The 13,430-nt window shown below is 33.7% G+C and overlaps 1 long non-coding RNA gene across 3 annotated transcripts; it reads right to left on the bottom strand.

The window, feature by feature from the left end:
• Positions 1–1,748: 1,748 nt before the first annotated feature.
• LOC127723730 (uncharacterized) lies at positions 1,749–6,125 on the bottom strand. 3 transcript variants are annotated; one of them, XR_007992223.1, is made up of 4 exons: positions 6,037–6,125; positions 4,981–5,584; positions 2,575–2,775; positions 1,749–2,163 (listed from the first exon to the last, which is right to left on the bottom strand). It is a non-coding gene; the product is annotated as an uncharacterized LOC127723730 (long non-coding RNA). The 3 variants fall into 3 exon arrangements; XR_007992228.1 differs by having other exon boundaries at positions 5,434–5,584; XR_007992224.1 differs by lacking the exon at positions 2,575–2,775.
• Positions 6,126–13,430: the final 7,305 nt, after the last annotated feature.

Below are 13,430 nucleotides of genomic sequence, written 5' to 3'. Positions count from 1 at the left end.
AAGCCCGACACAGTTGGTTTGTGTCTGTCTCAATAACATTTATTTAATGGTACCCATTTTACTGTAAAAGATGCGCATTTCGCAAAATTTATGTCTCTTTAATGATGATTAAGGTCGAACTATTTTAAAAATCCCAACCCATAACAAACGACGAAGAAGTGATAAACCAAAGAGGACATAACGTTTAGCCAAATCTAAGTCGGTGGTTGTCGTTGGTTGCTGTCGGTTATATACGTATTTTGTTCATTGTTTTTAACATCAATAAGACACTAGTAGTCTTTTCCTTTAGTTTTATCAAATTTTGTCTTATCAGACCTTTTTATAGCTTACTATGATCAATAAATTATGATCATTGTTGAAAGCTGTACGGTGACATTTATTTGTTTACACCCTCGGCCTTCGGTCATTCAGTATTTGTCTCAATGACAATAATACAACATCTCCTATTTTTATACAGAGGTCAACATACAACAATCAACTATAGAGAAGTGTGTATATAATATGCAAAGCTTTTTATCTCGAATCTATAAAAGTGAAGATAGAAACAGTGTAGAACTTTTTAGCAAGTTTTCAATTACCTTTTTGCTTTAAGTGATAAGTTAATACGACGGATGCTTAGCATGAAGCATTTCTTGTACGCAGACTTCAGACTAGGATTTATGACAAACGTAACGATTTCAGTTTTTCCTTTATCAACTTCCCATTCTCAAAGCAGTAATATACCATCAGTTCTATCGTATGGTGTTTACCTGCCTCAATAAATATGTTACACACGTGTCTGTTAGAATTATACTTTATTTATAGGAGTGTGCTTCTGACAGAAAAAAATGCTACTGTAGGGTGTATATCGACACGACACTACACAGGTTTTAAGATTACTATATCGAATCAGTTGATTGATACGATATGTCTTGTGTCTCAACTACTAATAACAAGAAACATGTTTTCAGAAGAGAGACAAAAGATACCAAAGGGGCATTCAAACTCATAAGTCGAAAATAAACTGAAAACGCCATGGGAAAAAAAACGAAAAAAAGACCGAAAGACAAACAACAGTATATATACACAACATAGAAAAACTAAAAAATGAACAACACGAATCCCAAACAAAAACTGGGGTTGTCTCAGGTACTCCGGAAGGGTGAGCAGAACCTGCTCCATTGGTGGCACTCGTCGTGTTGCCAATGTAAGTTGAAACCCGGTGATAATTCTACTATTTAGATATCAGGAAAGTCGTCTGATCTGTTCATTTATGGACTGTGTCTTATTCACTATTATGACATTTTGACTGAGTATGGATTTGCAGATTGTGTGATGTGTGCATAGTAGGAGGCGCTTACTCTGTAGACGCAAGTGGTCTCGCTACATTGGAGGTTATTCGATTCCTTCAGTTTTTTTTTATCTTGAATTCTACAATCGTAATGGATTTACCATATTGTAATATCGGTTTTTGTTGCCTCTAGTATAAGTTCATACAGCTATTACAGTACTGTCCTTTAATTGTCAGCTCTTGATTTCTCATCAGTAGTTCAATCAATTATTTATTCACTAACTTGTTTCTACAGGTGAACTATACCTAATATTTTAGATATCTTCATATAATGCATGGATATATGAATTGACATGTGCATAACCATTTTTTTCTTCATTTATGCAATAACCATTATCAGTAATGTGGAAACTCACTCGTATATGCTTAACAGACAGAAACATCTTTTTAGGAGAACAAACTTTTTGAATACCTAGTATAATAGGTTGTTTAAATTTTAAATCCATTGAACATGGTAACTTCATGATGTGTACCCGATGCATACGTTCACAAATAGTTTACTTCGATCCAAGCTTCACTTCCATTTTTCATTTCAACGACAACACTTTTTGTTTGCTGCAAAATCATTGGTCGTTCTTAGAAGATCAAGATAACCTCTCATAATCGGTTCTGAATCAATAATGAACATGGTGTGGCACACTTCCCGTGGTGGTATTGTGATGGTTCATGTAAAGCTGTTAACGCCATCACGTAGACACGTGAACTTTCCTGTTGCTGGATTGTACCCACTGCCGTTATTAAGAAAACATTATCAAACTTAATTGTAGCACTGTTCGAGTACAAAGCCTGGTCCGTTGAAAGATGTACTTGAAATGCAACTGGTTCAGCATTAGCTGTGAAAAGAGAGGTCAACAATATTATCAATAAGAATATGTACCTCCTGCATTAGACATATAATATAGCGGTTGTCCAGCAAATGTATCGTCAAAGTTTTATACAAAACTTCCAGACAAAATATTATTCACAAACACATCATCCTCGGAGACCACTCAATTTTGAAAGATAAAAAAAGTAATGGACAGTGATGAAAAAGGATTGCTATAGATGGCAGCCAACTCAGACAGTGGCATTTATGAGAAATGTATTATTTCACTGGCATATAACTGAGTAATTGATAAACAAAAAGAGGTCAGTGATAACAATGGTATGTAAACGCTCTATGTACGAGACAGGCACATTATCATGTTGTCAATTATCAAAACTGCAAACTGTAACCATATACAAGTCAATTATAAGTTTCTTACTTTCCAACTGAATTACGTGATTTTGCAGTTGGACTGTACTCCTTTCGAGTGCCTCTACCCTGGTCAACAGTTGCCTGTGTTCTTCATAACATGCCTGTAAATCTGGGAAGAGTTGATTATGTTGACCAAATGCCACGGTTCCATATCCAATGATTAGAGTTAACCATAAATTTTTAGTGTGCATTTTGTACCGTTAGTTACCTATAATGAAACATTTAAGGTTCATCTATACACTTAAACAAAAATGGCTGTGTTTACACCATGAAATTTTCTCTGCGTACAGACAAAACTGAGTAATTTTAAAAGTTTTAATGCCTGGCAGCACCTAGATAAATTAATGTTACATCCAATTTATGTTCTAAAAACTTAAAACACTTTACGGATTTTGATAAACATTTTCTTTCCTTGCCACAGAAGATGGTGAAATAAACTAACACCTGAGTTTTCTTTGATACAGTCCACTCATTTACACTATTTAAATCACCTCTGTTGTGAGTAGATTTCTATTGTCCCTCTATTGTCCACATCAATCAATATAATTCAATACAATCATTACCTGAGGGGGGCCATCTCAAAGATTTCACATGACTTTGTTTATTTTTACACCACCTGTGGCAAGGAAAGAAAATGTTTAGCAAAATCCACAAAAGTTTTTTTCTTTTTAAAACACAAAATGAATACAACTTGTATATATCTAGGTGCTGCCAGGATTTAACACTATTAGAATTACACAGATTTGTCTGCATTCAGAGAAAATTTCATGGTGTAATCACAGCCATTTTTGTTGAAGTGTATAGATGAACCTTAAGGTATAGATAATGAAAATGAATACGGTAACAATGCATGCATTAGCAATAAAAAAATAAGAACATACTTCTTGATTTGCTGAAAAAGTCATAATAATTATCTTTTCTTTGCATTGCTGACACAGGTAAAAAGAGATAACAATCAGTGCATGTTTTATCTTTCAAAATACAAAACTCTTCAGTCGCTTAATTTCAATTGGATATCAAAGCAGTGGAAGAAAACATCTAATAATTTATCAGTGTTTCAGCGTTGAAAAATCTTATAAGGAAAATAACCAAATTGATTAAGCCGTAATGTTCCCCTATTGACGAAGTCAAATGTACTATAGGTTTTTACACCGTCCGTCCGTCAATCAGTGCACTTTTATCCTCAATGCCTCAATCTATTGATTAGATATATTGCTTATAATCATTTCTAAAGTAGTTACAGATCATATTTTAGTTCCGGAGAGTTAAAGGGATTTTTTTTTTGCGGATGGTTTGACCCTTGCACAAATATCTTAATTGTTTCAGCCATTTTCTGTAATGCCTATCTCGATTGATTATATATTTGTTTTTCAGTCAAAGCATCAGAAATCACAGATCCAGAGTGTAAAAATTGTTTTGATATATCAGTATGTATCACTTTTTTCTGTAACGCCTAAATTCATTGATTTGTTAATTCGCTTATAGTCTCATCAAAAGAAGTTACAGATATGGAAAATCTACTGTCTGATGTGAGAACACAATTCCTACAAATGAAAATAAAAAATTTGAACTAATTGAAGAAAACATCATTGACCTAAAATATTGGTCAATGAAAAAAAACCTCATCTTTTCCGGGTTACAGTATCAAAGTGATGTGAGAGTAGAAGACAAACTTCGGAGTCTTATAAGCAATGAACTTAATATAAAACATTATCCAGAATTCGGCAACGTACACAGATTTGGAAAACAAGGGCTAAATAGCTCAAGCCTTATTGTTGCGCGGTTTTTTGTATAGGAAAAACCTTGAAATGGTTCTTTCAAATGCAAATCGCCTTAAAGGAAAAACCATTGGCATAAAAGAACAACCCCCGATAGAAATTGAAGCACGGCGGGAAAAAAAAACAATATCCCATACTGAAAAAAGCCAAGGAGGATAGGAAAAAGCAACTCTTGTACGCGAAAAGTTCTACATCGACGGGAAATTGTATATTACGGACACTGAACATGCAACGCAAGATAAAACAAAGGAGAAAATTCAATGAAACCCTCCAAATCCACCTAGATCTAAGAGTCCACGGAGGTACTCAAACGACAGTCATATAAGAAGAAACTTAGGAAATAGTGACAGTTCACCGCCATCCTCTTCTACTGATACCAGCTCCACAAATTGATATTAATGTAGTCATGGAGAGCAATCATTCAAATTGGATATTCAAAATAATGTTAGTAATGACTTTATTCTGGAAACAAACCAATGTAATGAAACATAGTAAAACAATAGCGAATAAAAGATCCGGCGGAATAATTGTAGGTTCCAAAGATAACCTAAATAACAAAATTGTAATCTAAGATACTAGTTGTAAATATGTTCTATGGTTTAAAGTTGAAAAAAATGTATTTAACTAAGACCAACCAGTTATATTCGGCAGGGCAGTCGGGCTGGAGGCCGGGCGGGCGGCTACTAAACAGTTTCCGTGCAATAACTTGAACACGCTTTTTTAGCTTTTATCGTTGTTGAGTTCTAGTAGACTTTTAAGTAGCGAAAAGTGATACTTAGAGGGTTGTCCGTGCAATAACTGGAAAACGCTTTGACGAAATATTTCAAGTTGAGATATGTTGTTTCCTGTGACTAAATGAATGTCAAGTTCGATTTCACGATTTAAGCTTTTATCGTTGTTTAGTTGTAGACCTTTAAGTAGCGAAACATCATACTTAGATTTATTTTTGGCCTTTCCATTTCTGAACCCAACAACAATTCATTTATTTTTTTCACTTGATCCTGATGGGGGTCCAGATTTGCAAATATCATTTTCATGCAGGAAAATCCAGTTTGCTTTCAATCTGATAAACATATCGGTCGTTTTACTTGTCGAAATGGAAGTGTAGTTATTGTATTTGATCCATTCAACTTCTAAAAACTGTTACCAATTGTGAAAGTTTCGAGTCTAGCAAATTGTCATCAGACGTGAACAACCCACTAAGCATTTCTGTACTGTATAACGATACTCCAAGAACGACTGAAAATAAATGCAAAGAATATAAAACAAACCAAACTGGAAATAAAGTTAAAACAAACAAATGTGATGTACTAAAACAGATGTTTTTCAAAAGAATATTATATTGTGAAGAGATCGAAAATCTTGATTTTCAACTTAATAGTATTGACTTAAATTTGGTTAATATACTAGTAAATTGAATCGATACACTAGTAGATCACCTTTGTAGCCTTTTTATTTATTCTGCTCAAACGACTTTTGGAACAAAAGAAGTCAACGCACAAACTCTTATAAGAACTAGTAAAATTAGAAATAAACCATGGTTTGATGCTGAATGCACGGTAGCTATGTACAGATTAGGAAATCGAAAAGAAAATATAAGTCAAAAAGTTATATAATAGGTAAATCCAGAAATCACATCGGACGCACCAAATTTACGAAGTGATATTTTCATATACTATAAAAATGCTTACCTCTGCTTATAACAGCGATGTTTTCAATAGCACTGACAATTTGCAGAAGGACTGTACATTTACATCACGCGAATTTTACATTTAATGAAAAATATAATGTAATAGCAAAAACTTATTTCGTTCAATATATGATACTTCAATGCTGATTAACGTACCAACTTGACAAAAAACAATAATTAGTCACAAAATTACTCAGTCAAGGTTATATTCAGCTTATATTAATAGCATCTTGTGTTGTTTGTGTTTATCTTTTGTTATACGCAGTCAGTAATAATTTCGATTTGTGACCCATTTTTAAAGGACGCTTAATTATGGTAACGGCATGCATGATGTCACAAATCTTTACTCTGATTGGACGAAATTACGAAATTGAAAAAATGCTACAATAAAAGGAGAACATTACGGACATAAAATCAAACTTAAAAATTAAATTATCCAGATAATTAAAATTAAATTCAGGTAAAGAAGGTGTCATTGTCATCACAATAAAATTATTTGGATTTTGTAGGCTTAACATTTAATACATGAGTAGGTGAATATCACTGACTGGCTCATTAGATCTACCAGATCAATTAGGTTATCAATAGCTATAACTATATCTTATCGACTTTGTGAACTTGCAAGTGCAGTCTAAAACTTCTAAGGCGTCAAAATAATTTCAAAGAGTACAAAATACTATACTTGAAATAAAGAATATCACAATGCATATATCGCAAATTTAATTACGTGTCAAAAGCTGTATTATATAGATTATCTCCCTTTGGTGTCCGTCCTTCCCCGATATACACACCGAAATATGTTGCATCTCTAATTGTAAAAGTGTGCTCGACATATAGTTACATGTATAATCGACATTTCATCATGGTTCTAAACTGTTTCAAGTTTGTTATTCATTACAGATTGTAACCTACTGATATCTTATGTTTATGTCTATTTCACAGCTGTATATATACATTTAGTTAAGTACCAAGCAGTATATATTTGAATTCTTTAGAGAAATGTGCATAGATTCAACTTTCAGAATCGTTAGCTTTTTGGCGTCAAATTGTGTGCACTTTTTTAACTGTGATAAAAAAAACCTGATAAAGATTCATGGTCTGTTTTAAACTCTATGCTCACATCTGAAGGCGTCAGATATCTTTTTTTAAACATAGTACTTGTTTTATACTGCAGCTAGAACACTTCAATGTTGATTTGATGTCACGTCACTTTTCATCACAATTTGGATCTTGATTAGGGATGATAAGTTATATTTGTATAAACATTTTCATAACAACAATTTTATAACATCGACCTAGTATTGTATATATATATACGCATGGCAAGGCTATTCGTTGATTGTTGATTTCTTGGGGTTCCTGTTGAGGCTATGGTGTTGGTTATTTTCTTCTTGTTTCTCCTGTTTGATTATAGTTTGCTTACAGTGTAATTTTTCCATGTCCTGTTTTTTTTCGTTTTGTCCTCCTTCGTGCTTCTTTTGCGTCTCATCTATTAATTGTTTGCATTTATTAAATTCCTCCTGTCCGTTGGAATATAAACGCAAGTATTCATGATTAAGAGAGACAAACACATATCTAAATAAAGGAAAATTATCTCTTTTCTAAAGTTTATTTGAAATTCAATTAAAAACAAAGTATTCAAACTTTATAGCAATTGAACATTGTAAGACTATACAAACGTGATCACCATCATGTGAACCCCAAACAAACGTGCATCAATCATTATATACTCGTTTACAAGGTTCATTTCGTTTCCGCATTTCAACAATTTTATTTTGTCGCTGAAGTTCAATTGCATTTATTCTAAACAAGGCAACCCGCCGCATTTTTGCGCCTGTCCCAAGTCAGGAGCCTCTGGCCTTTGTTAGTCTTGTATGTTTTTTAATTTTAGTTCATTTATATGTTTTGGAGTTTAGTGTGACTTCCATTTTCACTGAACTAGTACACAATTTTATTTAGGAGCCAGCTGAGGACATCCTCCGGGTGCGGGATTTTCTCGCTGCGTTGAAGACCCATTGGTGGACTTCGGCTGTTGTCTGCTCTCTGGTCGGGTTGTTGTCTCTTTGACATATTCCCCATTTCCATTCTCAATTTTATTAACCCTTCATAAACGGTTTTAAATTAGTCACGAACATGGTGTGGCTAACTTTCCATGACAATGTGGTGATCTATCTAAAGCTATACATGTCATCGCGTGGACAGGCAAACTTCTCTGTCCCTAGGTTTCATTTCCTATAGTACTATCGCATCAAACTTAATCGTAGATTTGGTTGTGGATGAAGTCTGGTCTGTTGAAGGTTATGATTTAAATATTACTGGTTATACATAGCCTGGGAAAGAGATGTAAATATTATTTTGATAAAAATGCGTACTTTCTGCATCTGTGTAATAAAAATAAGAAAACAAAGACAAATCAAGAAAGTATTCAAGACCAAAAGCAACAAAACATTGACTGTAACGCAAAAGGGTTCAAATAGATTGCAGTTAAAAAATAAACAACAGACTTTTCTTTGACGATTGACCGATAAATTTGAATTATTTGAGAATGGAATCACCCACTTGTCATCAGGTCATAATATTTATGAAAAATGAACTATAGAGAAGTGTACAAAATTTAGTGTCTGTTCAATATTTGTCAGAGGCAAAAATGTTTCTGACCATCTAAAGATTCCTGTAAAAAAATATATAAATCAAATCAAATCAATCATGATCAGCTTCTTTTTCTATTTTAAAATTTATTATACCTGGGAATCAACAAAAAGACTGGAGGAGTTGTACATCTACCACTAATTCAAGTATGTGATATGGTTATCAAAATTTAAGAACCCGTTTAGACAAGTTTTTCCTGTATACTTTCATTTCATATAAATACACTTCAGAATGCACTACAAAACTGGCAAAAAGGGGAAATAACTCATTATTCTGCAATCATGAGTATTTACTGGTATTTTAAGAAAAATAATCACATGACCATGAGGACTAAGAAATCTCTCATGACCCTAATCACTAATAACATGGTTGTTTATTTTCTGCATCCTTAAAATTTTTATCACAAACATACATTAAAACTTTCAGGTTCTCTTTACCATGAATCCACCTTTGTCTGGTTCTTAGAAATATATGTATTTGGATGTTTTTAATAATTCTAAAACACTAATCCAGCTATAAATATAAATCCTGATCCTGTCTTTAAGATTTACATAGCTTATCATTCATTTGATAAAATTATCTGCCATCGAAATAGGTAATCAAGTTTTTAGAGGAAAATACAAATCAATTTATACAAAAAATTAAAAAGAAATAGTTCTTAATTGTTATTTGTTATAAATGTCTTGGGTGCATGTCTGTTTTTAAACCACCTTTTGATGACATCGTTGATCTACAGTAACAGACTTTACATAATAATATCTGCTAACATGGAAGACAACTCATTCATGTCGGATCGAGATAAGACTATTTTGACTCATAAATAAACTTGTACCTGTATCCTATCTACTAAGATACATAAACATTGGAAACTATACATTTTCACTGTATTTTACGTCGTTCAACATAATTTTATAAACAACAATATCTGTTCTTTTCATCAAATATAAAAAGAAAGGTAATATGGGGTATCCATCCATGACACAAAATTAGTACTTGCACAGCAAAAAAACACAAAGGCAAAAGGAACAGCACTTGTATTGCTGTTCGTCATCTCAAAGTCACAATAAGGACTTTAACAGGGAGCAAATGATCTCACCTCATTGCAAATATAAGACGACTCCAAGCACCGGTTTGTGTGAAATTCTTTACAAACTGACGATCACGCCAAAACTGTGAATTCAAGATCAAAGCCATGGAGTACTATCAATAAAATAAATCTGGCAAAGTTCAAATATTTCTGTCATGATTTAGCACGCCAATCCCACTGAATCGCGCAAAAACAATACAAACATTTTGACAACTACGGGTCACATCGAGATATATGTTAACTAATTTGGCAGGAATTAACGTGTGTATAGGAAAAAAGTTCGGGCAGACTTTGTAAGATGTATTACCACCAACTCGGGCCCAGTCAAGGAAAAACCGAAAATTAGTACACATTTAAAACAAAATAGCTCCTACGCATAGATGTAAATATCAAACTATGTAGAATATATTGGTAATTTAGGTATCAAATGAAAGTCGTAGAACTGGTGATCCTTGTAGAATACCTTTTGACTGATAATTTTGAATAATAAAAACAATGTACGAATGAAATCTAAAAAGGAGGGCATAAAATTATATTGCCTGTACCAGCACGCTCTGATATATAAATTACGGTATATTGACCCCAAACCCCCTTAATTGCTTGTAATTGAAAAAAATAACATAGAAAGCAATGTGGGCCAGGAATAGGTGGTGTGCGTCTTAATAAAATTTTAGTACACAAACTGGCCTTATAGTGAGACAATGATGTAGCACACATAGTGGAAAGCTATCCCAAGAATAAAAACGTCATAACTTAAAAAACATAAAGAGCATACGTACACTTAAATTTTATTTGTTTTATGATGGTTTGGTGTTTCATGTTTTATACCTGTATACTAAGGTCGTTCCATAAATAGAATTGGAAATCATGCTTCGGTAAATCGTGGCAACTCCGCCTTAACTGTGCACTGAACCCTAGACCACTTGACCAACTATGCTATATATAATTCAGATTTCGTTAGCCGAGTGATGAGTGATCCATTTCCTCGTCGGCTTCATCTAGGGTTGTAGCATATTACATGATCTAGTATATGGCATGTAGATGGAATACTTTGCAGATCAGCTGGTTTTATTTTGGATATTGTAGTTCGTAAAAAATGATAATACATACAATGCAGTCACAACAATGTTTTTTTACGCGTCTTAATATGTGACAATCTAGACGATAGTCATGTTCTAGCATATAACTAAATTTCTTCAAGGCTAACGCCCCGATATACTTCGTCTGAAATTTAGCCAAATAATTATAGATCTGTGAATTAAAGAAGATGTGGTGTAAATGTCAATGAGAAATCAACTAAACGGCAAAAATATAAAAACCACAACCAGAGCAAGAAAAACATTGATGTAAATGTCATTGAGACACCAACCAAACGACAAAAATAACAAAACGATAACCTGAGCTGGGAAAATATGGTTAAGTTTGTCTTTGAAGTAGCTTGCCGAAGCATGCCGTAGCATGCCGTAGCTTGCCGTAAATACGAGTACTTTTAGATCCGTACCTTGTGCTTTTTTATTTTTTTATTTTTTCTTGTTAGGTATTTTTGAGTGCTTTGTGTCTATCTGATGATTCAAGCCTTTTCCGACTGAAAATCTACAGTTTGTTCCTTTGTTATGCTGTTACACCACTGTCCCAAGTTATGGAGAGTTGGAGATGTTTATGTACGCCATGTTTGTATGTGTCTGTCCCAAGTCCGTGGTTGTCCTTGAATGCCGTCTGTCATATTTGTTTGTCGTTAATTGTTTTTATCATAAATTAGACAGTTGGTTTTCTCTTTTGAATCTTATCCAATTTTGCCTTGCCGGGGCCTATTTGTTCAGCCTATTTTATAGTATAAGTTTTCCTCGTTGTTAAAGGCCGAACGATGAGCTATAGCTGTTTACATCCAAAGCAATTACTTAATGTTTGGTAGGTGTTTCGTTTGCAATCCTACCACATCTCCTTATTTTTATATAAAAGTCAACATACTGTTTTCAATTATAGACATTAGTGTAAACAAGTGTAAATGGACATATATAGCGCGCAACTTTTGAGCAAGTTTTCAATTACCTTTTCTGCCTTGGTTGCGAAGTAAATGCAACGGAATATGTACAGGGAGCACTTTTTTCGTACGCCGACTTCAAATTAGGATACATATCAAACGTGACGATTTGAGCTTCCCCATTGTCAACTTCCAATTTCGCACTAGTAACATACCTGTGCCATCGTATACAGTTTACATATCTCAATTAATATGTTACGCATAAGCCTGTTCACATTATACGGACTTTGTTAACAGGAGTGTGCTCCTGACGCAATCATTGCTATTGTATGATTATAAGGAAGAAAGGTAGAGATTGTGACACTACACAAGTATCACGTTTTGATGATGACTGATTAGAAACGTCTGTGTCTCAAACTCACAAAAGATATAATTTCGCAGTGTCAAATCTTTGGATATTAGGTAAGTCGTCTAATCCGAGCGTGTCCTATTTTCTATTAAAATAATGTGACTGGGTGTGGATTTGGAAGATGGGTGATGAATGCATAGCAGGAGACGCTTACCCTGTCGACACACCTGGTTTCGATCCGTTTGAGTGCAACCGATTCCCTTAAGGTTTCCTTTTTTTGTTATATTCATTTGGATTTTCTTGGTGGATTTGTCAGTTTGAATATCGGTTAATTTGTATTGTCTATAGTTACGTACAACTATTCTAGTACTGTCCTTTATTTGTCATCTCTGGATTTCTTTTCAGTAGTTCAGACAGTTATCTATTTATTTAAAAGGTATTAACAAAAATACCGAATCCAAGGTAAGTTTAATAGGGCAAAGTCCATAACACATGACAAAATCAAACGCTCGACTATATCAACCAACGGAACGAATGGAAAAAAACTATCATATTCCTGATTTGGTACAGGCATTTCCGATTAAAATGGTTGATTCAACCTGTTTTATAGCAAGCTAACCTCCCACTTGTATGACAATTTACACCTAAATTTTAAATATTCTCATATCATGAATGTTTGGAAATACCAAATGACATGTGCATACCTTTTGGGTTTTTATAATCATGTGATTACTTTTATCGTATTCGCACTTATATATGCCTTTGACAATCATTTATATTTCAATGAAAACAAACTCTTGGAATAGTGTTCAATTTTTATTTGAAATGCAATTGGATACAAAGTGTAACATATCGTTCAAATTTTCAAACCATTGAACACAGTAAGACCATTATTTCCAACCCATGCAAACGTGCAGAAATGATTATATACTTGGATCCAAGATTCATTACCTTTCTGCATTTCAACGACAACAGTTTGTGTTTCAGAAAAGTCACTCTTCGAAATCTTTAGATCAAGGTTACCCCTCATAACCGGGTTTAAATTAATCACGAACATGATGTGGCCTACTTTCCCTAGTTTTGTTGTGATGGTCCATGTAAAACCATACACGCCATCACGTGGACACGTGAACTTTCCTGTTGCTGAATTGTATCTACTTCCTTTATTACGAACAACATCATCAAACTCAATCGTGAAATCGGTCGAGTACGAAGACTTGACCGTTTAAAGTTGTGCTTGAAAGGCTATTGTTTTAGCATTAACTGTTAAAAGATATGTCAACAGTATTATCAAAAAGAATAATATAATTCTGCAATTGTTTGAAAGAT

This window comes from Mytilus californianus, unplaced genomic scaffold (genome assembly GCF_021869535.1).
Source record: "Mytilus californianus isolate M0D057914Y unplaced genomic scaffold, xbMytCali1.0.p SCAF_1, whole genome shotgun sequence".
Lineage (NCBI taxonomy): Eukaryota > Metazoa > Mollusca > Bivalvia > Mytilida > Mytilidae > Mytilus > Mytilus californianus.
This window is presented reverse-complemented; position numbering and strand designations above follow the sequence as displayed.